The sequence below is a fragment of the Rhinolophus sinicus genome, linkage group LG02 (genome assembly GCF_036562045.2).
Source record: "Rhinolophus sinicus isolate RSC01 linkage group LG02, ASM3656204v1, whole genome shotgun sequence".
NCBI classification, from domain to species: Eukaryota; Metazoa; Chordata; class Mammalia; order Chiroptera; family Rhinolophidae; genus Rhinolophus; species Rhinolophus sinicus.
The window spans coordinates 21,229,234-21,252,879 of record NC_133752.1 but is presented as its reverse complement, the minus strand read 5'-3'; positions in this window follow the sequence as shown (position 1 = coordinate 21,252,879).

The window sequence follows — 23,646 nt, the reverse complement described above, 5'->3', positions numbered from 1 at the left end:
ACAAAGCTGTCTTCAACTTCTACTCTCTTAATTATTACTGTACTTGGATACTTCTAAATGCAGCCTGCTGGGTTAAAACTATCATGTTTTAGCCCCTCAAAGTTCTGGGTTTCTTGAACAAGTTTACTATAAATGACGTAAATAGATATTCTGACTGGTCCAGGGAAGAAGTGAAATGTCTAACTTTCTTTGCAAAGCAAAGCTTAGTTCTCATCAGTTTACATTAGTAAAAGTAAATAAACAAATAAAAGAAAAACGTATAAATGTCAAAATAAAATTAGAATGTTATACTTTTATTCCAAATTAAACAAATTAACTGCCTAATAGTGTACAAGATACAAAATAACTTTTCAATGAATACTGTTTCTTCTGAATGTAAGATCATCACTTTCTTTCCTAATAAAGCTTATCTCCAGCTATTTTATATGTACCTATTCTTTCCAGAATTCCCAAAAACTTATCCCAGCTTGGGTGACAACAATATCAGTGAAGTGGGAGACTAACCTGGATGACTAACACACAAACTGTGGAGTCATACTACTGGGGTTCAAATCTCAAGTCACTCATTTATTGGCTGTATGACCTCATGCAAATAACTCAGTTTACGTAAATTCGCCATACTTTTGATTTTTTATCTGTATAGTGGAAATGAAAATCATATGTAGATCATAAAGATATTTCTTGGAATCAATAACATAAATGTATAACTATTTGGTAAATTACATACATATGTATATGTATATATATTAAACATATATATATATATACATATACATATGTAACATAGTGGTGCTAGGTTACATTTTAAGAATATTCACAACTAAGGATTGTTCTCATTATATGAATTAAATACAAGCAAACATAAATATACACACTCAAACACAAACACACACACACACACTCACTCACAAAAGTTCTGAAAATTAAGTTTGTGAACTCATCCTAGAAAAAGTGCTATATACCTTATTGCTGAATATAACTATAGTCACCTTTGAAGTACTCCTCTTGGGAAGCTATGCACCGATGCTAGCTCCTAGTCCACCCTTCAAAGCAATTTTGGAACCCTTTTTCTGGAATGGCCATCAGAGCTGTCTTTGTATTACTCTTGATGTCCTGAATGTCATCAAAATGACTTCCTTTCAATATTTCCTTTATCTTCGGGTAAAGGAAGAGTCATTGGGGGCCAGATTCGGGAGGGTGTTCCAATACAGTTATTTGTTTACTGGATAAAAACTCCCTCACATACAGTGCCTTGTGAGCTGATGCATTGTCATGATGCAAGAGCTCCTTCTGGACCATTTTTGCTCACACCTTTCTCATGCCAAGATTTTCAGTTAAAATTTTCCTAACTGTTTCTCTCAATGTTTACTTGGTTTGCTATGCTTCTCACAATCAGCTGATGATTTTGACACACAATTCAACGAATTTTTGCAATGTTTTCATCAGTTATTTTTGTTACTGGCTGCCCTGATCTCTCTCATCAGTGACACGTTCTGTCTCCTCAGAAAAATGTTTAATCCATTTGTACACTGCCGTTTTCTTCATGGCATTATCCCCATAAACTTGGATTAACATGTCCCTGATCTCACTGCCACTCCTGCCAAGTTTAACTAGAAGTTTAATGTTTGTTCGTTGCTCTAATTCAAGCTCTGACATTCTCAGGACAGCACACAAAAACATGCAACAACAATAATGAACGCCACTCAGCAAGACACCACTACACATTGACATGAACACAGCTGTGAGACACTGATATACCAAGGTTATGAAACCTTAGCCAGCTGTTTGTACAGTGCTGCCAATGTAAGCTCATGGTGGCAAGACCACAAAACTAATGGTCAGACCTCATACATACACAAACCTATGCATACCTTTTAACTATGCAGTTGGGTTATTTTATCTTTTAGGAACACTGTGGCCTAAGATTTGTATGGTAATATAGTCATGTTTTCCCTCTGTAACAATATTACTGAATTTCACAAGTGTCTGACCCCACCATCCCAAAAACCATTCCCTTGTGGTCACCTGATATTCTCTCTGTCTCTTCATTTTAAGTTATTCAAGGGCAATATCAGGTCTTATTTATCTTTATTTACCCTTTACCCCGAACAGCAAGTCACATAAATGTTTAAAATGTTCATTGAATGAATGTTATTTGGGTTCTGATTTGTTAGTATTGAAGAGCACTTGGAATGTACCATTATCAAAACACGTATGATAAGAGTGGACTCTCCACATGTAGACGTTATGCATATCTTACTTTTCTGAGAAGTCGTGTGTAAGGGCAGTGATATGGCACAAAAGTTTAGGGATCTTTGAAAGCATTTCTGAAACACTCGCATAGGACTCGATTTCAAAAAGTTGGGTAAAAAATGATAGTGGATCTCATTCTTACTGGTTGACAACTCCAAATTAACCTTGTGTCTATGAGTGAGGGATAACTGAATGCATCACTAAATGAATAACTGAATGAAGAATTAGTGAACTTTTACTGATTTAAATTACAGCAATTACACTCAAGGGAAAATAAGCAGCCTAAGGGTTTCTCATGTATAAAAAAAAAAAAAAATTATGTTACACAGGATTATGCAAATTAAAGAGAGAAGCCAGAGATTACTAACATTTGTCTGAAATCAACAGTTCAACATTTTGAGAATAGGCAAAATATATCAAGAAGTCAGAAAACCCAGGCTAGAAAGTGAATTTGTTCACAATAATTTTGTGCAGATAAAAATTGCATAGATAGAGAATCAGTAGGCACACCTTATGCTCACTCCATCATAAACTACAATAGAAGGCAAATTGAAGCCAAATGAACTGTTTCAAAACTTTCTTAATGAAATATCAAATAATTCTCAGTTTTCCTCTTTGATCATCAGCTATGTTCTCAGTTTTCACAAAGGTAAACTACCTGATAAGTACATGGTCAGTTTTAAATAAAAAGAAAATATCACAAAGCTACCTTCCATATTTTATGAAAATACAACATGTCACCATCAATTAAGTTTTCTAATTAAAATGACAGTTTATGTTCCTATTATTTTTCTATAGTCTATAGGAATAGGAATAGTCTGTATTCCTATTATTTGATTAGTCTATATTCCTATTATTAAACTTAAACAGTAAATGAAATATTCCATGTTGCCATTTTTATATTGATTATAGTCATATTCCATAGAAGAGAAATAAACCTATGTTATGTATATATTTACTTTACTTTTCTCTTTTTAATTAAACATTCTCAACCCAATACATAGATGGGAGGAAAAAACGGTTAAATAATTAACTTTTTCATTCTTTGGAGATCCCTGTGCATTTTAATTTACATGTTGATTATGTAGCCAGGAAAACTCTCCCAAGTTAAATTTGATTAAGTAAGGCAGAAAGTGCCTTAAAATGAATAGATAGCTGAAACTGAGAGTGCATTTTGTCTAAGTGTGTTAATGAACTGCCCTGATGAGACTTGTTTAGTATAAAAGGCTCCCTGACCTTTTGATTAACTGTAAAACTGGATACTTCTAGTATTGCAGAGTTCTACTCAATTTTTGCAATTTTTAAATAAAACACTTTAGAAAATAGCGGAATTAGTAAAAGAGCGAGGCATTTGTTGGCTAGCTGCGAATGTACTGCTCCATGTTCATTGTACAACTCTTCGTGTTGAGGACACCAGTGCTTTTGAATTATTTCCTTTGTATTCCAGATTAAGATAGAGATTGGGGGTTGGAGATCCAGGAGAAGTATACGTTATGTAAACCATAATATTGTGTGTAGGGGATATGACTTATATACCAAAAATAAAACAATATCTGATGATACATTATAATACTATCGTCTAACATGAGTGGAATTAATATCACAGTTTTCAAAATGGACACTGATGGTTTAGGGTAGAATAAGCCCCACCGTGGAGGAATTGTATCGCCTATCAATGTAATGTATAATATTCCTGTGTCACCACAATATTTAACTTTCATGCATATAATCATCTAGTATATTTCAAACAAAGTGTAGCTACTTAATAGCTATCTAAAGTAATTTATTTGGACTAAATTAATTTATTTTGTGAATAGGTGGTATTGCAAACCCATGTGTATGTGTGTGTGCACTCATGCATGTGTGTGTTTTGAATGATATATATTTAAAGAAAAGGAAAGTTTGCAGATGGATAGAGGACATTTTGACAAGAACTCAAGCCATTCTATTCCCATTACATTGGAGGGTTTTCCCTGCCATAAATGATAGTATATGTAAGAAATAACAGTGTATAATTTTAATTAAAGACAACAATCATGGAGACTAGTAAGCTGACTTTCTGTAAAATGAGTGATGAAATAATTATTGTTCCAAGCCTCAGTGTTCAAAAGAGTAAAGAGAGTTATCCACACCATAAATAGTATTAAATTGCCATTACAATGCCAAGCATCAGCAAAGAAACAATATATTTTTGAGATGATATTTGATGTAATTTTGACATCGAAAAAATACTGTGTAAATGCAATCACAAGTTTGGAAAACCAAAATATATTTACATATTTAACTATTAGAAAACAAACTCAAAAATTAACAATAGTATTATTTGACTTATGGATTACAAAGTGATTTTGTATATCTTTTTCTGTAGTCATCTATATTTTAGAAATTTCTACAGTGTACTTTTATTTTATTATATTTATTTAAATATATATTTCAAAGTCAATACAGCACCTTGGTAAAATAGTCATTAAATATAGAGTAATTAAAAAAAAAACTTTAGGTTTAGTTTTAGAATTAAATTTTATAAATTTTAAATCTACTTGGTCTATTTTTTATGTCTATGAATGTTGAGCAGTAATCAGTAAGAGCTTTGTAACCTAAATATTTCAATACCTATTAATTTCTTACAGTCCTTCACACTTCTCACTTCCAATTCTAAGTATCTGTCACTTACATTTAACTAGACATAATAAGTAGTTGAATCTAAAATTATTTGAGTCTTTGCCTAAAAAGTATCTTTCCAAGACAGATCATGTGTGCATTCTCTTTAATAACTGAAGTTTATTTTCCATGCTGTTTGTGAAGGTTCATTCAAAAGTTGTTTACATTGAACACTATTTACATTACTCATACTATGTAAATATTGTTACTGAAGAACAAATTATATGTTTGGGTAAATATTGTGGGGTTTTTTTGTTATTATTAGTTATTATTAGGCACAACTTAGTGATCAGACATTTAAATAACTCATAAAGTGAAAACTCCAACAAGTGTACTACCTACTGGACACAATGCATAGTTATTAGATCATTATTGACTATATTCCCCATGCAGCACTACACATGAATGTCACTATTTTATTTTTAAATTATAGTTGGCATTCAATGTTATTTTGTATTAGTTTCAGGTGTACAGCATAGTGGTTAGACATTTATATAATTTAATTCCCCCAATAAATCTACTACCCATCTGACACTGTACATAGTTTTTACAGTACTGTTGACTATATTCTTCATATTGTACTTTACATTCCTGTGACTCTCCTATAATTATCAACATGTACATCTTAATTCCTTCACCTTTCTTACCCAGCCTCCAACCACACTCTCATCCAGTAATCATCAATTTGTTCTCTGTTATCCATGGGTCTGTTTCCGTTTTGATTGTTTATTTTGTTCTTTCAAGTCCACATAAGTTCATATGGTATTTGTTTCCCTCAGTCTCACTTATTTCAATTAGCATAATACTCTCTAGGTCCTTCCATGTTGTCACAAATGGTAATATTTCACTTTTTTTTTAATGGCAGAGTATCCCATTGTATATATGTACACAATTTCTTTATCTAATTTCCTATTGATGGGCATTTGAGTTGCTTCCATAACTTGGCTATTGTAAATAACACTACAGTAAACATAGGGGTGTACATATCTTTTTGAATTAGTGCTTTGGATTTCTTTGGATAAATACCCAGTAGCAGAATTGCTGGGTCATAAGGTAGCCCTTTTTTTTCTTTTTTTTTTTGAGTAACCTCCATACTGTTTTCCATAGTGGCTGTGCCAATTTGCAGTCTCACAAACAGTACACAAGGGTTCACTTTTGTCCACATCATTACCACCACTTGATGTTTGTTGATTTATTGATGATAACCATTCTGACAGGTGTGAGGTGTTATTTCATTGTGGTTTTAATTTGCATTTCTTTGATAATTAGTGATGTTGAGTATTTTTTCATATGTCTATTAGCCATCTGTATGTCCTCTTTGGAGAAACGTCTATTCAAGTTCTCTGCCCTTTTTTTAATTTGAGTGTTTTCTGTTTGTTTGTTTGTTTTGGTGTTTAGTTGCATGAGTTCTTTTTTCTTTTTAATTAGATTTTGGATATTAACCCCTTATCAGATGTGTCATTAGCAAAAATCTTTTTCCATTCAGTAGGATGTCTTTTCATTTTGTTAATGGTTTCCTTTGCTGTGAAAAAAGTTTTTAGTTTGATGTGGTCCCATTTGTTTATTTTTTCTGTTGTTTCCCTTGTCCAAGGAGATATATCAGTATAAATATTACTAAGGATAATGTCTAAGAGTTTACTGCCTATGTTTTTGTGTGTTTTTTTTCTGTGATTTTTATGATTTTGGATCATACATTTAAGTCTTTAATCCATTTTGAGTTTATTCTTGAATGTTGAGTAAGAGGATGGTCTGTACATTGTTTCTTATGGTTCTAATTTTACAATTCCTGTGCAACTAAAAAAGAATGACCCCAAAGTGTAAGTCAAACATATTTTTCTTTATTACATAAATTAATTATTTGATTCATCAAATAGTTATTCAACACCTACTCTGTCATAAATGCTGTCTCCATTCCCTAATGTTTTAAAATAATACCTTATTAGAGTTTGCTTCAGATTTAGACTATGTAAATTCTTTTCATCTGTTTTACCCAGAATTTTGATTGCCTTTCATTTTTTTTATTGTTGGAATAAATTATGTATGCTTCCTTTCCCAATTCCTTAATACTTTATGATTTATTCTCGTACTACCTTGATCGTGATACTTTGATCAGACAAAAAATTCATAATACCAAGACAGTAACTGTTTTGTTTGTTCTTTAATCTCTACTGCTCACCTAACACCACTTCTGGTGTATTGTATGTCCTTGATAAATATTTTTATAATGGATAAAAAGGAATAAGCAATAATGGTTACTATTTTTTTTTATCTTTCCATCTCCCAAAAATTGGGGGTGAAGAGACCAACTACCTCATAAACTTTTGGATTTTATAATCCAAGAATGATGATATCTAGCTAGGTGACAATTAAATATGTTCTTGCAAGAGACTAAAGCAGATATTCAATTATTCTTTCAATTATTTATCAGATTTTGATTTATTGTGAAAACAAAACTTTGCACTGAACCTTTAAAGGATTTTAGTCTGAGTGAGATAAAGTTAGATCCAGGTGTTAAAAAAGAAAGAAAAATACTAAAAGAGTGGAAAATATTATCCTATTCAAGAATTTTAGTTATTTCACTTGGTTTCATGATTTAGCTGAAAAGCTAGCATTGGTACCTATTAAGTGGCCTCTTCCAGTTGTCACTTAACTAAAGTTTTGGCTTCCATGACATTGCCAGCAATGCTGTAATGTTGCCACAGAGAATCAAATGTTTTCATGGTGGATCCCCGGAAGTCTTTTTGATATGAGAGAAATAAGATCTAAAACCACAGACCTTGGAGGTATATTTTATAAGAACATTTTACAAATTTTTTTAATGGCCACAACATAAAGATATAAATCATTAACCAGAAATCTCAGCATTTTTATCCACTTATTTATTTGTGAGCCATCCCTATTCATAAATGGTAAAAATCCACATTTGCATTACACCCTTCTTACAACCATGTTGAACTGTACTTTCCCCCTTAATACCTGCATAATGTTTTCGATCTTTAACTTTCTACTCTTTTATTCCACAACAAACTTTTGATTCCTCAGTGCTCCTTGAATACCTTTCCTGAGAATGAAAAATGCCTTAATCCCCTCCTTCCCTTCTCTACTCAAGCAAAAACCTTAAAGATACTGTCTACTTACAGTTTAATATGAGATTAAGATGTAAATAGTGGGGTATAATATAGTGACACCAACAGTCTCTGATAGTCAAATCACTGCTAAGGCATACAGTCTAGCTGATATATAAATGGATTTACATTGACTGAGCTCTCATCAAAAAGAAAGTGAGTTTGTATATGTAAGTACATTTTCAGGGTCCTAATTATTTTACTCATTTGATTTAGAATTTCATAGCAGTTATCTTTGGTGTCCATTTTTTTTTTTTTTTTTTTTTTTTTGCTAGCTTAAATATCTCAAGTATTAAAGTTTTCCAATTTTTAGGTCCTTCATCATTTAATTTGTTCTCTCACTCATATATTTAGCTATGAGTTTATAAAGTTCAGTATTTGTACCAAGGCTGCTAGCTGTTTCCCTCAGCAATGGTGACAGTAAGCAAAAGAAAAATTTAAGGGTCCCTAGATTATGAGGCCCTTAATGAATATTCCTACTATTGTACTTCTTCCAGCCCCACACTTTCCTGTGCTTCCACAACCAAAGTGAAAACCTAAGACATTTTGCTTCTGTTATACAATTTACTTTCTTACTTGTTTCTGTAAAAACAATTTACTTTCCGGATGGACTTTGCTAGAAAGATCAAGCAATGCAATATCTAAGGAAGAAGAAAAATGTTTTCGATGAAGATACTGGCAGCAAACCCGGTTTCCCTGAAACAGATTAAGGATGTTAAACAAAGGATAGATGCATTATTATCTTACTTCTGCAATTAGAAAGATGAAACACTTTTCCCAAGGTCACAAAGCCAATAATCATTAAAATCAGGATTTGAATTCAGGGCTGATTTTCTTCAAACTCTGTTTATTTTCCAATATTTTTATGACTTCATTAAACTAAGAACACCTTAAAGATAACCACTTTCCAACAGGCTGAAGGAAGCATGCAACTTCCACTGCCTCATTTTTAAAAGTGTCCTATTAACAACTTGTTTGGGCATTTAATGGCCATCTGTTACTCATTAATTTTAATAAATTGGAATATTCTGTACCTAAGTGTCTCTTAACTTGTAAGAGAACTGTATTCCTCAGTGGTTCATTGCTAGCCATCATTGGATACCACTTAAACAAGTAACCATTTGCATGCTATACAGTCTATGTGCCCTATCCCTTATCTAGCCAGGTGTTTAGAATCCACCATAACTAGATATCATTATACATAACTTGTTTCCTTTTTAAAATGTTAACAAAATAGCAATTTCCATAAAATATAAAGGAATAAAATTTTATGTAACATTCTGAATATCACGTATATTCATGATTTTCAACATCATTCAACATCAGGGAAAGGCATTGTACTCAAGATAGCAATCAGAGTTCAGGAAAGGATATGAGACTTAGAAAAATGCCAAAGAGATGACTAAAAGGAAATTCATTTGCTTTTGAGAGAAAGGAAAAACATTGAGTCACAAAGAACTCACGTATCACACATAGGAAATTTTATTTGAGTAATATATGTGCAGAGCTGTTTACACAGATAAAGTTAAAGAGATATTTGGAAACTGCAGGCTTCATTTTATGCCAGGTAACTAGTGCCTACCTCATAGGCTTGCTGTAAAATTAAATGAGAATGCATAGAAAGCACTTATCACACTGCCTGGCTCATATAAACGGTCAGTAAATGCTAGTTCTTATGATTTTTTTTATTGCAATCATTATTCTGGATGAACAATTTGGAGGAATATGTATTAATGAATTAATGAAACAAATACAGAAATATTTATATCCTCAAAATTTTTATTGAATATGCATGGTAATTATCTAGACAATTCAATTAAGAGTTTCACTGGGAACTGGAATTATTTGATTTGTCTGTCATACATTGAAATAATTAGTTGGATAATTGACAAATTTCTCTATCCTTTTATATCAGCCAGCAGCCTAGGATAGATTTGTAATACCTAGTGGAATCAGTGGACTTCCTTTCTGTGATAGGGCTAACTATAAAAAGAAAAAAAAATCAGGCCTGTTGTTCTCCTAAGAAAATTAGAGATATCATAATGGTTTTCTTTTTTTTATTACCTAGAAAGGAAATGAAAATAAGGTAAATCTAATCATGTGTTTTAATTGTTAATTCTATATAATAAATGCATTACAATAGTAAAAGTATGTTGATTTTGTCTGTACATGAAGGTCAGAAATTTCAAATTGTGTATATCCTGAAAATCAGAGAACGTGGTGAAGACTGTCTTTTTTTGGGATGATTTTTCATTGTGTTGCTGGTGAGAACAGTGTGGCAGCATGGTCATTTTGAGCACATACTTATTTTTCTCAGCTGAAATTATGCAATTGCCATTAAGGCTTATAAATTAGTCTCTCATGAAATTAATTTGGCTATATCAGTGCCCCAGGACCTACTTATTCCTAGTGAATTAGAAAATTTTGCTCTCCTGTAGCTGGGAAGCTGAGATATAGATTCAGTCAACTGCCTAGCTATAGTCCACCTCCCACCCCTTGAAAAATGGTGAGAGAATAAGCTTCTTACGGCTGCCAGTGTGTGACTCCCTTCCTGAACGCTGTAGGCCTGCCAATCACAATGAAACTAGAACTAAGTGGGAGCATCCCAGGTCAGCCGCAGCACTGGAATGTTTTATTTTTGCAGTTATTTTGGAGGGAACATGTTGGGCAATTGACCAGCTCCCTGCAGAAAAAACAGCTCTCACCCTATGGAGAAAGCCAGGGAGGCAAAAGAGCCTGTAGCCAGGTAAATTGCCTGCAAAGTGGCTCCAGCCATCTGCGGCTGGAGTATAACAATCCTGGGGGCTTTTGGCCTGGTAAGCTACTTAAATGTTACAGGAACAGAAACCTGTGTTTGTTTTTTTCCTAAGCCCATGTCATTTTTAATGCCTCTTGTACATTATTCATCCCTCTTTGTTCTCCCTGTAAAATTAAAAAAAATTCTTTTTGAAAATGCAAACTTGCCTCTAATGTGCTATGGGGGGAAAAGAAAAATAACATTTTTTCACAAATAGACTGATACTGTGATATTTTTTTAAGGGAAATTCTTATAACCCAAGGTCCAAGAGAGGATGTTGATGGAAGTATTCCATGTGAATGAATTTCAAGAAGGTACCACTTAAAGGGAGAGAATTGTGAGTTAACAACTATTACTTCAGCTTACTCTCCCAACCAATGAATAATTTACAGGGACTGATTTTGGTCTTATCGATGGAGACTTGATGTAGCATGGAATTAAAAAACAAAACAAAACAACAAAACAGAAAAACAAGAAAGAATAAAGAAACTTAATGAATAGAGTGAGAATTTCTAGCATATTTGCAATTGAAATCTTAGAATGAGAGGAGAAGAAGCATGGGGCAAAAGCGATATTTAAAGACATGGTGAATATTCCAAAATTGACAAAGATATCAAGCCACATATTAAGGAAATAATTAATACTAAACAGAATAAAACAAATACATATATAAAAAATAATAATACAAGTAGGCATATAATATAAATCTATTTTTGTTAAAAAAAAGAAAAAAATCTTTAAAACAGCCCAATTAAAAATGGTATATTATTTTCAAAGGGACAAAAATTAAAGCAATAATTGGATTGTCAGTAGATATAAGGAAAATTAAGAGTTTTCACTTTCTGAAAGAAACTAATTGGCAGCATAGAATTCTATACACAAGAAAGTATCCTTCAAAAATGAATGCAAAATAAATGCCTTTTAATACAAATAAGAAAATCTATCACCAGTGACACCTTTAAATATAAAGACAAAACAAGATTGAAAATAAAAGTATAGGAAAAATAATATCACATCAAAAGCATCAAAAAAAAAAATCTGGTTTGGGTATACTAATATAAAACTAATTAAAATTTAAGGCAACCCTCTAAACCAGTGTCCCAATGCCACAGGACATGTATGATGTGTAATACAGTAATTTATCTGCTATGCATGTAGACTTTTTTGGTTAGTTTTGTCTTAGGTGAGCATAATCTTGATACAAAACACACACACACACACACACACACACACACACACTTAGAAAGATAAATTATGCATATCTCATCATGAATATAGATAAACGTACTGAAGAAATCAGTAGCACATTGAACTCAAAAGTCTTTAAAAGGACATTTGTTCAATAAGAGTAAGTAGAGCAAGCTACACACATCCAGACCCATTGGAGGAGCATCACTGAGAGGAAATTCATATGAGAGGAGCAATAGTGCCTCAGGCTTCTCACATGACATGACTAGAATGCTATATATAGAATTATGCCATAGAAGCAACTAGCACCGGCTCTTCCAAGAATTTTTATATATTGTCTGAAATGTAATGATGAAAGAACAAATAAACAGATGAAAGTCAGCTAACAATCTGTCTTTAGCTAAAAAAAAAAAAAAAAAAAAATAGGGCTAAAACGTAAAAGAAGAAAATAAATTGGTAAATAGCAAACAGTTAAAAGAAGGTCTGTTATCCCCAGCAGGAGTTCTTTCAATAGAAACCAACTGAAAGATAGCAAAATAGAAGTGGTTCTCTTCAATTCAATCCAATTTAATTCAATTGAACAGACATATTTTGAGTGAGTGCATATAAGGCCCTGTATTAGGTGATGTTTTTTCCTTAATGGAGACTTACAACAATTTTATTTTAGAATCGTTTCCAATTTTTCTTCAGGCCAATGTTCTAATTTCTTAGAAGCCATGGGAAATTTCTTAGTTTTCTGGTTGCATTAAGTGATTATATGTATTTAGAAAAGAGAACTTGGCAAGACACAAAATAATAATCAGAGAAGTTGAAGGGATTGTGTTGGCAATAACACAAAACGCCATGTAGTATTTTATCTCTTAATGGTTTTCAAACTGTGTATTTGTATTCTTTTTGGATCTATGTATGTATTGCATTTTAGGAAACCAGCCAGGACAAAATCCTTCTCGTATTCATTCCATTTACTTGTTTATATATCTTTTACATTGGTCTGTTTTTGTTTTCTGTTTTTTGTGGTTTTTTTTTTCCTTTTCTTCTCCATCTATTTTTTTTCTTAAAATATAAAACAAAAAGTATTTCTTTTTTATTTTTAAGAAAAATTTAGTAGATACACATCAGCAACCACTATCCATTATGATAAATACATAAATGTGAATGTAGGTAATGGATACATTTTTAGACATCAGTCAATACAGTAGGAAATTACATAAATTAATCCCACTCAAATTTAAAGCCAATTACATTATGGAAATATAATAATCAACACATGTTTTCTTTATTTATACTTATTAAGTGAAAATAACAAGTCATCAATGGATGAATGGAGAAAGAAATGTGATATATATAGATATAGATATATAGCTATATAGATATACCCATATCCACACATATACATACATACAAAATGGAATGTTATTCAGCTATGAGAAAAAGGAAATCCTGCCATTTGTGACAACATGGATAGACCCTGAGGGTATTATGCTGACTGAAATAAGCCAGACAGAGAAAGACAAATACTGTATGATCTCACTTACATGTAGAATCTAAAAAACGTTGAACTCATAGAAACAGAGAGTAGAAGGGTGGTTGCCAGGGGCTGGGATGGGGGAACTGGGGAGATGTTGATCAAAAGCTATAGTTAGAAGATGAATAAGTTTGGGGGACCTAATATAAAACATAATGAAATAGTTGATAACACTGTATTATATTACTGAAATGTATTAAGAAAAAAAGAATCATCTGAGGTGATGGATGTGTTAATGAACTAGATTAGGGAAATTCTTTCACAAGGTATAGGTGTAGCAAATCACCTTCTTGTACACTCTAAATACCTTATAATTTTATATGATATGTCAATAATACCTCAATAAAGCTGAAATTTTTCAGTTTCCTCTTTATTCTCTGGTGAGCTTTGTGAGAATCATATTATTCTAGCTTATGAAAGATGCTTCTACATTCAATTCAAGATACCAGAAACAACATGTCCCTTTTTGAGTCTCAGGACTGTGTCCCTGATTCCAACAGAACTGTGCTCCAGGTGAACTTCCACAGCTTTTGAGACTTGGTTCTAAAGTGGTCCCCAATGCTAAAGATAAGTTCAAATCATCTCTTTCTTCCCTCTTCCTCTTGCTCACATTTTTTCTCTCCCACTGATCATTTAGGTCACTTGCTCTTCATCTGTTTTCCTTATAAGTCTATCTTATAATCATTTCGATTTCTATTTCTGCTCTACTCATTCAATGCAAAATCTAGAGCAATTGTATATAAATACAGTTTTATTGTTAGCTTAAGTCTACAGTGGTGTGAATACTGACAGTATTGTTTAAAAAGTTCACAGAGCCATATTTTTCAAATACTCAGGAACTATATGTTCAAATTGATGTTCTCCAGAGAAACAGAACCAATAGGGTGTGTGTGTGTGTGTGTGTGTGTGTGTGTGTGTGTGTGTAGGGAGGGAGGGAGGGAGAGAGAGAGAGAGATTTTATGGAATTGACTCACATGTTTGTGAAAGCAAGTTCAAAATCTGCAGGGTAAATTGGATGGCTGGAGGCTGAGGAAAGAGTTGCAGTTCAAGTACAAAGACAGTGAACCCTCCATATTATGGAGGGCAATCTACTTTACTCAAAGTCCACCTAGTTAAATGTGAATCTCGTCCCAAAACACTTTCACAGAAACATCCAGAATAACATTTGACCAAATATCTAGATGCAGTGGTCCAGCCAAATTGACCCATAAAATTAACCATCATAGGCACATTCCATCTGTAGACAAAATAATGTACTACTGTGGAAGGGCTTATTTCCGCCTTCCATAACAGTTGTTACTGATTACAGAGATAAACTTGTCAAATTACTATTGTATATAACAGATTTTTAACTCATTGACAGTAGCAAAAACTTACTTATTTGGAGCTAGATGATAGTTAATAAATAGATGATAGATAGATAGATAGATAGATAGATAGATAGATAGATAGATAGATAAATTGATTAAGAAATTAAAATGGGTGACACTGCTGAGCAATATATCCCAATTTTTATTTTAAGGTATTATCTATACAATGCTAAAACAAATGTCATATAAAACAGGGCTGATTGAATTATTCCCTTACAGTAAGTTGAGTTGGAATCACACAGGAAACGACCTCAGGTTCTTGATACTTATTGGCTCTGAAGGGACTGTGGGGTGCTGCTATTGGAGTGTCTTGTATGTTCTGTTGAAACATACTATAATACTCAGTGCACATTAACTGTGACATCTGACTTTAGGTGCAAGACACAGAAATGGATGCCTGTTCATTAACAGCCTGAAAATGCCTGAAGTTCCTTTGACACTCAGATCCAGAAATGTTTTGAGTGACAGGATTTTTGCACACATGTTTTACAACTATGACTGAAAAAAGATAGTCCCTTATTTTATCCAAGGGGAAAAAAAAAAAACATTGAATGCTCTCCCTGTCAGAGTCAAACATGGACGGCAGTTCCAAAATACTAATTATAACAGAATAGGTAGCTGGAATTTGCTGAAGGCACTGGTCTGACTCATTTATCCACCGTCTATTTTCTGCTGCTGGAGTGACTGTCAGCCTCTCAGTTGGCTAAACTTTGCATCCCCAGGAAGGCTTACAAGGCTTTCAGCTCATGTGAGAGCACACTGATGATTTTTGTAAGATAATGTCACTGATGAAATAACTCTCTTGCTTATGTTGAGTACCTTGGCAGACTGTTTTGCAGAACAAAAGTGGACTCTTGCTGTGCCCAGTCCATCATATCATGAACTGTGCAATCCACATTGCTTTGCTAACGATTCTCTTTGATTCCATTGGGTGGGCCAATTATATACCTTGACTTTCTGCTCTTAGATAGATATTATTTCAGATTTCTAAATTATTACTTCTTTCTTGAAGAATGTTTCAGAAGTTTTTTTTGGTTTGTTTTATTTTTTGTTTCTGTTTTTTTTCCTGAAAAATAAGTTTTACAAATTCCTTAACATTCATACAAATTGATGTTCTAAACACACTCTGGGCTCCATGTACTCTAATGATAGTACTTAACAGTTTAAATTTTAACAGTTATCTAGAATAATTTTGTTTTGGTTTGCTTTGGGTTTCATGTATTATGATTAATCTAGTTGTATTTTTAACATGCACCAGAGTCCATTGCCTACCTGTGCAGTTTTTGGTTTTTTTTCAATTTCTTAATAACGAGCCTAAATTTATTGTGTTCCAACTTAAATTCAGTGCCCATCTCTGTAGTGAAAACAAGGAATCATAATTTAGCACTCTCAAAACAAATACTGTTTCAAAGTGTTGTATATCATTGCTAAGTCATCTCCTAAAGATTAACATTTGTAGGCTAGAAACTTCCTTCAGCTGTCTCTTATAAGGCCAATTTGTTTAAACTATTGGTTTTAAAAACATGTTAAATATACTCAAAGTGATCAAAAAAGATTATCTGCAGGGCTTCAATCAACACTTCAAACTTTTGCATACATATAGGGCTAAATCATTAGAATCTCATTTATTTAAAACTAAGAATATATAGGGGGAAAAATAAGGAAGTAAGAAAGATTTGTCCCACAAATGGTCTCAATTCCTATGCCCCTTAGTCATTCTTTCATCTACTCAGTCAGAGATGGTTGGAACCTAAAAAACTAAAGTTTCAGAGAAGAGTTTGAAGCAATAGGGAGTTTTGTAGATGACAAACATATGGGAAGTTTTGTGAGTCAGGGAGGGTAATGAGATGGAGTAAGATGAAGACACTTACTGAGGTATAAGTGTCCACATCATGAAAAGTGACCTCAGATTTGGGGCTTCTGGGATTACTAAAATATATTGGGAAATATGGCATTCTTGGATTATCTTGGTGGCTTCAAAGGTAGATTACAGTGTGAGGCTGTGAGTCTGAGGAAGTAGGTTTGTAAACCTTGGCAGAAATATGAGAATGCCATGACCGTTTTCTTCCCTCCTGGTAAGGATGCTTCTAATTCACAATACACAGAATTTTACGACTTCCCACTTTGTGACTTCTGCATAGGAGGCTTGGAGGATAGTGGAGTTGTACTCACATACACCGAAAGGATCTTAGAGATGCAGTGTTTACTCTCAGAGCTTGTGGAATTCTGGACCTACCACCTGCCTCTGGTGCTATTGACTCTGATAAGGAAACTTGGAAGCAAAGGGAAAATCGATCTTCTCCAGAAAATGGAGGGATCTGAGGGTACACACCCATACACCCACCAAACCCGCAACACACACGTATACACACACAACTTCTATTATTTATATATTCACATCATCTCCGTCCATATTTATTTCTTCCATACTTAATTTGTTGATTTGAAGCAGAAGTATCTTTTCTGAAAACTTCCTCTTTAGTTATAATACTTATATTTAATTTTACGCCCATCACATAAATGTTTATAATATCTTCATTTGAAAAATACACATGTACACATATATTCATATATCAAAATAAAATGACCCTCTTTAACCCTGCTGACTTTCATTATTTTAATTCTGTCTTAAGATTTGTACTTTACTTCTGCAAATCGTTTTTCTTTGCTCTGAACCCCTTTTATCTATACTGATTTTGTCAAAATTTCTTACATTGTGGTAAATGTTTGTCTTTCTGAGTAAACAATAATAATACAGTACTGTAAAGGTCATTAAAACAACTGCAAAACAAAATGAGGAAGGAATGCTCCAATAATGTGAATCTGATTTAGGAAAGCCCAGAAGAAAAACTCGGAATAGCATGGTAGTGCCTCCTTATCTGCAGGGGATATGTTCCAAGACCCTGGGTGGATGCCTGAACACATGGATAGTAGCAAACTCTATATATACTATGTTTTTCCTTTACACACAGACCTATGATAAAGTTTACTTTACAAATTAGACACAGTGAGAGATTAACAGCAATAAATAATAATAAAATAGAACAGTATTTTATACTGTAATGCAAATTACGTGAATGTGATCTGTCTTTTTCCTTCTCTCTCTCTTTCCTTCTCTCTCTCTCTCTCTCTCTCTCTCTCTCTGATAACCAACCTAATAACTGAGATGGTTACTAAGTTACTAGTGGATGGGTAGCATGTTCAGCGTGGATGAACTGGACAAAGGGATGATTCATGTCCTGGGTGAGACAGAGCGAGAAGGCACAAGATTTCATCACACTATTCAGCACAGCACACAATTTAAAACTGATGAAATGTTTATTTCTGGAGTTTTCCAGTTAATATTTTAGGACTGCTGTTGACCGTGGGTAACGAAAACCATGGAAAGTAAAACTGCAAATAAGCAGGGATTCTTGTATAAAGAAAAAAAACATATAATGGTACCTCACAAGAGATGAATTATCCATGTTGCTACTACAATCATCGCATTTGATTTTATATTGTTACTAGGCCCCCAAAGCAGAGCGTGTTCTATACAAACCATACGTAGATATGCTGTAGATCCAGTAGGCTTAGAGTCCTAGTTAGCTTGACATTTGAGTATGTAAACTAACTTTAGCTGAGCCAGTATGTAAGCAGTTGCCCATAAAAGTACACAAGCAATTCATCTATGAGTATATTATCAAGGGTTGTGTCTCTTTTGCTGTTCAGTTATGTTTCAGAAAGTACATTACCCACATAGTTTCAAATGGATTCATGACTGGGTTTTATATATATATATATATATATATATATATATATATATATAGAGAGAGAGAGAGAGAGAGAGAGAGACATTTTTTCCATAATTATATTTATATATATATATATATATATATGTTCATATATATGTGTATATATATATACATATATATTCATATATATATATACATATATATATATATGTATATATATATATATTCACCTAAATGTAAGACAAACCTAAATCCACCATGTGGTATCGTATTAAAAATACCATGGTTCAGCATCGAGTCCTAAATTAGGCATGCAGCAATACTTCTGAGAGTCTCCAATAGTCATCTTGCTGAATTTACCCATTTTGTAGATAAGGTTTTCATGTATGAAAATCATACAATTAAATAAATAAGCAAAGTAATATAACAAAAACTAGAAGAACTTGTACATATAGAACTAGACATTTTTTCCATAATTATATTTATATGAAGTGTTGGATATTAAATCAATAAATATCTAAATCACTTTAAATTCTCCTGAATCACTCACTTTAAATTCTCCTTAGTGATACAGCATAAAACCACTCCTTGAAACCCCAAAACATGGCTTATTATCACAGAGATAGCAACTGTATATCAAAATTTACAGGCTAATTTCCCTTTGTGTAGGAATCAATGTGGTGTGGTCCTTTAATGGGAGAACTCCCTCATCTAGTGTCTCTTCTCTATAATCTCCTTTTTTATACCCCCTCATAGGGAAGTGGTGCTGTAGTTTTTCCTTCCCATATCCATTTTCCAGTCTTGGCCACCTATAGTCCAGCTTATTTGATTAATCACTCTTCTTGCATTCTTCTACTAAGTTTTTTCTTTGAAATTACTCTTCCTCCTCAATTGGTTTCTTTCTCACTAAACATGTGGGGACTCCCCCAGCATTGTCTGTACCTTGAAGTATGATAGAGTTCATATTCTCATGAAATTTCTTGGTACTTTGTAATAGATACCTAATTTGCCATCTCTAATTTAGCCATGCCTACATTCAACATTCTCCATACAGACAACTTTTAAAACTCAAGTCAAACTATTTCAGTTCTCCTGACAATCTTTAGCGATTCTCATTTTTTACAGCATATTTTTCAAACTTGACGATGGCATACAAGCCCCTCACCAAGAGTCTTATCTCTACCTTTTTGGCCTTATTCCCTAAGCAGTTTCCTCCTGGCAATTTGTTATTTATTTTGGATTATATTAGCCTGTGAGACAAGTTCAATCCAAAACAACTATTCATAGCATTGCCCCCTTCAGAAAGATCAAATGTTCTAAAAAAGTGATTTAAAAATCACTTTCTCTAAATTTTATTTGTGGGACTATTCTTTAAACTTTAATTTGTGTCCACTGCATATTGCATGCTTAAGAATTCTATGACTTTTTACAGCCTCCAGGTACGTAACCATATTTTTTTCTGATCAAACAAACATATTTTTAAAATGTATTATGTATTGATATGATAAAATTATGATAATTAAAATTGCATGCATGGAAATTTAAATTCCAGCAGCAATTATAAAATTTCAAAAATCCAATTACTCTTTTTAATACTTAGTGTATTTGTAAAGTTTTTCAAAGTATAAATAACCCTTTTATAAATTCAATGAGAAAAATACAGCTAAATCATTTTAGAAGTTTTGGACAATGATAGGGGAAATAATCATAATATATTTATGACCACAAAGAATAAAATAACTGTATACAAATTTAAAACCATGAAATTGAATCCTCAAACAAATCTAGCTTAATAGCAGATCAATATTTAAATTTTAAACACCAGTCTATCTCACGCTCCTAAAATTAAAATAGCATTGAAACCTGCTCCAGAATTTAGCTTTCCCATTTGTGAAATGGAATAACAAATTTGTTATTTAGAATAAGAACAGGCAAAACTGTTTAAGTCAATAAAAATCCTCTGTTAAAGAATACATGAAGCCAAATACAAAGTTATACAAACATTATTTTCAAAATCAAATGTTAGCTTAAATATATAATTGTATGAGATGCATTTGGAAAAGCTTACTCAGACCATATTCAAAATATGATAAACTGTAGCTTAAGCCAAGAGGATAAAGAAAAGTTCTTTCCAGATTCCTGTATGTTAGACAACAGCTTGGACTCCCTGCTTATTTGTTACAGATCCACCCAGATCTAACCAAATAAGTCTCATTTGATAGCACAGTTTGATAATAGTTCTGACAAAGCAAAATGCCATCAACTTCTAGCTGCCAAAGAATACTGCATTCTTATGAGGTATTGGATAAATATATGGACTTGCAAAAAAAGCAATTAATTGATCTCATATATGTCTATGTTAAAGCTAGAATTAATCATTTTATTAAAAGAGAACATTCATAAAATAGCTTCAGCTTAAGCCTGGGGGATTTGTTGTATATGAGTGCTGGCTTCTTTTTCGGTAGGTAGGCCCAAGATTATCCCATTATCTGAATTCATTCAAAATTCAGCCAACCCAGATCTCCTTATGTGCTCTAATCTCAAGTATTCTATGATTCAGCAAATATCCACAAGACAGCTGCTATGTGCCAGGCATTATGCTAGTCACCAGAAACACAACTGCTAACAGCAGTTGCACAGGTACATTCATTTTATAAGCTATCCCACAGTAAACATTTCATTGATCAATTTATTTGTATAAATGTATATTCTACCATACCCCCAAATATTCAGAGTCAAATGTTTAAGTTGTGAAAGCATTGAGGAATCTTGTAGTTAAAAACAAAACCACACCTATTAGAATGATGAAAATCCAAAACACTGACAATACCAAATGCAGGACTATCATTCTTGGCTGTTGGAAATGCAAAATAAGACAGCCATTTTGGAAGACCATTTGGCAGTTTCTTGCAAAACTAAATATAGTCTTACTATACAATCCAGCAATCACACTACTTGGTATTTATCCAAATGAGTTGAAAACTTATGTCTACACAAAAACCTGCATACACGTGTTTATAGCAGCTTTATTCATTATTGCCAAAACTTGAAAGCAACCAAGATGTTCTTTAGTAGGTGAATGGATAAATAAACTGTGGTACATTATGGCAGTAGAATATTATTCATCACTAAAGATAAATGAGCTATCAAGCCATGAAAAAACATAGACAAATCTTAAATGCATTATTAAGTGAAGGAAGCAATCTGAAGAGACTACATATTATATGATTTAAATTATATGACATTCTAAAAAAGGCAAAACAATGGAGACAGTAAAAACTATTAGTAGTTGCCAGGGGCTAAGGAATAGGAAGACATAAATAGGCAGAGCACAGAGGATTTTTAATGAAACTATTCTATAAGATACTATAATGGTGGACACATACCATTGTACATTTGTCAAAATTAACAGAATATACAACATTAAAAGTGTACCCTAATATTAACTATGGACTCTGGGTGATGTGTCAGTGTAGGTTCATCAGTTGTAACAAATGTAGCACTCAGGTAGGATGTGTTGATAGTGGAGGAGGCTATGTTTGTGTGGGTATGGGACCATATGGTAAATCTCTGTCTCTTTTGATCAATCTTGCTGTGAACTTAAAGCTGCAGTGAAAAATAAAATCTATTTTAAAAAAAATATTTTATCTCACTTGATTATGTGACTTGAATATCAAGAAATCATCATTTCTTCATGGAACTAGTAACCTTAATAACACATTTCAGGAACACTTCCTCCACATGATATACAAAACTGAATCAACAATTTGGCAAAGTAATAAAACACTCAGAAATTTTTGTTTTCAAAGCAACCCACAAAGAAACAAACGCTACTGTAGCCAGTTATTTGGGTAAACTAATTAAATCAAGTAAAGTATTTTATCGTATTCTCAGTAGATAAATCACAAATTATCTCTTGACTTATATTTTGAGCAAAAGTGCAATTTTAACAAACTTTTTTTTTAGAGTCAAGATTTGTGTCAATATAGGTGATACCCTTCATTAATTCACTTATTTTACAAACATTTTTTAAAGGTCCTAATCTGTATTGACAATCTTTTTCTGTTGAGGGTGAAAGAGTAAATATTTTTAAGATTTGCAGGCTACATGGTCTCTGCCACAATACTCACTTCTACCATTATAGTGCAGACAAATATAAATGGACAGGCATGGCTTGTGGCAATAAAACTTAATTTGAAAACAAGGAACAAGCCAAATTAGGCCTGAGAGGGCTTTAGTTTGGACCCTTGATCTGGATGATAGAGATAAACATGTTAAAGTCTCTGCCTTTAGGAATTTAGAACCTCATGACTGAAATATATGTTTGTACTTCATTGTTTTAACTGCTGCTAATGGAATTGTAAAAGAGGAATAGTTGACTAAAGAAAGAAAATGCACAGGCAAGACATTTTTTCTCATGCTTCCTGGGTGACGAGTGACTTATCATAGTGCAGGTTGCTAATTTGTTCAATATTTGGCTGCTCAAAAAAAGATCTGTTCTTTTCTTTGCATATTATTCTGGAACGTATGGGGCTACAGATGATACTCATTAAGAACTCACCCACTCACCTCCTACTTTCTTTAACAACTTATGGTAGAAATATATCAGAAGACATGATGAAAGGATGTGTGGGAGAGTCAGTAATTTTACTCAGCTAAGGGCACCCACCGCACCCACCACAGAAACACAAAACCCACGATTGAAAAATAACAAAGCTGCAAAACAGAACAACTGACTAAGGCCTAAGGGTTGAACAACAGTTACGAGAGAAGAGTGTCTGATATTCTAAAGGAAGAATGAAGAAATTATACTCAACAGTCTAACTGGGGAAATAGAAAGGTCATCGCTTCTAAGATTTGGGCTTTCTAATTTTCTTAGAGGAACAGGTTTGTAGATTTTCTGCGGACAATGGTCAGAGGCCCTAAGGTCATATGACCTATAAAACTAAATTGCATAATTGGCTGAATAACATAATCCACAAAGCCCATCTTC